Source organism: Erpetoichthys calabaricus, chromosome 10, assembly GCF_900747795.2.
Source record: "Erpetoichthys calabaricus chromosome 10, fErpCal1.3, whole genome shotgun sequence".
NCBI classification, from domain to species: domain Eukaryota; kingdom Metazoa; phylum Chordata; class Cladistia; order Polypteriformes; family Polypteridae; genus Erpetoichthys; species Erpetoichthys calabaricus.
In genome coordinates, this window is record NC_041403.2 from 28,970,747 (window position 1) to 28,974,033 (window position 3,287).

The 3,287-nt window shown below is 53.5% G+C and overlaps 1 long non-coding RNA gene across 3 annotated transcripts; it reads right to left on the minus strand.

The window, feature by feature from the left end:
- Positions 1-395: 395 nt before the first annotated feature.
- LOC127529366 (uncharacterized) lies at positions 396-2,340 on the minus strand. 3 transcript variants are annotated; one of them, XR_007936035.1, is made up of 4 exons: positions 2,276-2,340; positions 1,716-1,780; positions 812-876; positions 396-488 (listed from the first exon to the last, which is right to left on the minus strand). It is a non-coding gene; the product is annotated as an uncharacterized LOC127529366 (long non-coding RNA). The 3 variants fall into 3 exon arrangements; XR_007936034.1 differs by lacking the exon at positions 2,276-2,340 and adding an exon at positions 2,082-2,267; XR_007936036.1 differs by lacking the exon at positions 2,276-2,340 and adding an exon at positions 1,996-2,061.
- Between the last annotated feature and the right edge of the window lie 947 nt (positions 2,341-3,287).

The window sequence follows — 3,287 nt, forward strand, 5'->3', positions numbered from 1 at the left end:
TTTTAAATCTTTACATGGGTTTGCTCCTGCCTATTTATCTGAATTGTGTGTTTTACACCAGTCATCCAGAGTGCTTAGATCTTCTGGTCAGTTGTCTCTGGTTGTCTCTCGTATGTAAGTGTAAAACTAAGGAGGACAGACGGGGCTTTTACAGCTGCTGCGCCTCGCCTGTGGAACTCTTTACCTCATCATATAAAGGAGTCGTCTACAATTGAACTGTTTAAAACGAGATTAAAGACTCATTTCTATTCACTTGCATTCCGTGACATTCAGTAATACTGATGGTTTGCTCTTTGTGATTATACTGTATAACATTACTTCTATTTATTATCTATATATATAATTCACTAAACCAGCTGACCATGGCAGGCAAGGCGCACGACAGAGCCCCGCCCACCAACTCTAAGACCATAGGATATGCACGACAGAGCCCCGCCCACCAACTCTAAGACCATGGGATACGCACGACAGAGCCCCGCCCACCAACTCTAAGACCATGGGATACGCGCGACAGAGCCCCGCCCACCAACTCTAAGACCATGGGATACGCGTGACAGAGTCCCGCCCACCAACTCTAAGACCATGGGATACGCATGACAGAGCCCCGCCCACCAACTCTAAGACCATAGGATATGCACGACAGAGCCCCGCCCACCAACTCTAAGACCATGGGATACGCGTGACAGAGTCCCGCCCACCAACTCTAAGACCATGGGATACGCATGACAGAGTCCCGCCCACCAACTCTAAGACCATGGGATACGCATGACAGAGCCCCCGCCCACCAACTCTAAGACCATAGGATATGCACGACAGAGCCCCGCCCACCAACTCTAAGACCATGGGATACGCACGACAGAGCCCCGCCCACCAACTCTAAGACCATGGGATATGCGCGACAGAGCCCCGCCCACCAACTCTAAGACCATGGGATACGCATGACAGAGCCCCGCCCACCAACTCTAAGACCATGGGATACGCATGACAGAGTCCCGCCCACCAACTCTAAGACCATGGGATACGCATGACAGAGCCCCGCCCACCAACTCTAAGACCATGGGATACGCATGACAGAGCCCCGCCCACCAACTCTAAGACCATGGGATACGCATGACAGAGCCCCGCCCACCAACTCTAAGACCATAGGATATGCACGACAGAGCCCCGCCCACCAACTCTAAGACCATGGGATACGCACGACAGAGCCCCACCCACCAACTCTAAGACCATGGGATACGCATGACAGAGCCCCACCCACCAACTCTAAGACCATAGGATATGCACAACAGAGCCCCGCCCACCAACTCACAGAGCCACGCCCACCAACTCTAAGACCATGGGATACACATGACAGAGCCCCGCCCACCAACTCTAAGACCATAGGATATGCACAAAAGAGCCCCGCCCACCAACTCTAAGACCATGGGATATGCACGACAGAGCCACGCCCGCCAACTCACGGAGCCCCACCCACCAACTCTAAGACCATGGGATACGCACGACAGAGCCCCGCCCACCAACTCTAAGACCATGGGATATGCGCGACAGAGCCCCGCCCACCAACTCTAAGACCATGGGATATGCATGACAGAGCCCCGCCCACCAACTCTAAGACCATGGGATACGCATGACAGAGCCCCGCCCACCAACTCTAAGACCATGGGATACGCATGACAGAGCCCCGCCCACTAACTCTAAGACCATAGGATATGCACAACAGAGCCCCGCCCACCAACTCTAAGACCATGGGATACACATGACAGAGCCCCGCCCACCAACTCTAAGACCATAGGATATGCACAAAAGAGCCCCGCCCACCAACTCTAAGACCATGGGATACACATGACAGAGCCCCGCCCACCAACTCTAAGACCATAGGATATGCACAAAAGAGCCCCGCCCACCAACTCTAAGACCATGGGATATGCACGACAGAGCCACGCCCGCCAACTCACGGAGCCCCACCCACCAACTCTAAGACCATGGGATATGCACAAAAGAGCCCCGCCCACCAACTCTAAGACCATGGGATACACATGACAGAGCCCCGCCCACCAACTCTAAGACCATAGGATATGCACAAAAGAGCCCCGCCCACCAACTCTAAGACCATGGGATACACATGACAGAGCCCCGCCCACCAACTCTAAGACCATGGGATATGCACGACAGAGCCACGCCCGCCAACTCACGGAGCCACGCCCACCAACTCTAAGACCATGGGATACGCATGACAGAGCCCCGCCCACCAACTCTAAGACCATAGGATATGCACAACAGAGCCCCGCCCACCAACTCTAAGACCATGGGATACGCGTGACAGAGCCCCGCCCACCAACTCTAAGACCATGGGATATGCATGACAGAGCCCCGCCCACCAACTCTAAGACCATGGGATACGCGTGACACAGCCCCGCCCACCAACTCTAAGACCATGGGATATGCACGACAGAGCCACGCCCGCCAACTCACAGAGCCACGCCCACCAACTCTAAGACCATGGGATACGCATGACAGAGCCCCGCCCACCAACTCTAAGACCATGGGATATGCACGACAGAGCCACGCCCGCCAACTCACAGAGCCCCGCCCACCAACTCTAAGACCATAGGATATGCACGACAGAGCCCCGCCCACTAACTCTAACCCTCGCTCTCGAGGCATGCACACTGCCTGCTCATGTGCCCGCACGCAACCCCTCACCAAACACCAGCTCAGTCGCTTTCGTCTCTGCTACAGTCCACATGCACCTCTGAGCCACGTTGACTTTTCATTGTTCTTTTCGGTTCCGGCTGCTTTTCTAAATATAATCCACCAAGTCGCCGGTCTGATTCTAAAACGTCTCTAAGAACCCCACTAGTACTTTGTGTGATCTGCGGTGAGGTTGGTGTCAAAGTGCAGGCGTCTGCAATCACAAAGAGATTTCACAAATTTGACAGGCATGTGATGTGTGCCAGGGATTCAAACCTTTACTGTTAATTCTTTGCACTTATATAGCGCTGTTCTCACTACTCAAAGCGCTCAGCAATTGTAAATTAAGGGCCGCCCTGCTCAAGGGCCCAACAGAGCAGAGTCTCTATTGGCATTTATGGGATTCGAACCGGCAACCTTCCGATTGCCAGTGCAGATCCCTAACCTCAGAGCCACCACTCCACCGAAATGTATGCAATTAACTGGAATGTGCACTTTGATGTCTTCTGACTTCTAACTTTTAATTGTGCAGCTGAACGGGAAACCAAGGAAAAAAATGTGTCTTTGTGCCAAACCTTAGAGAGGACGCCACACCG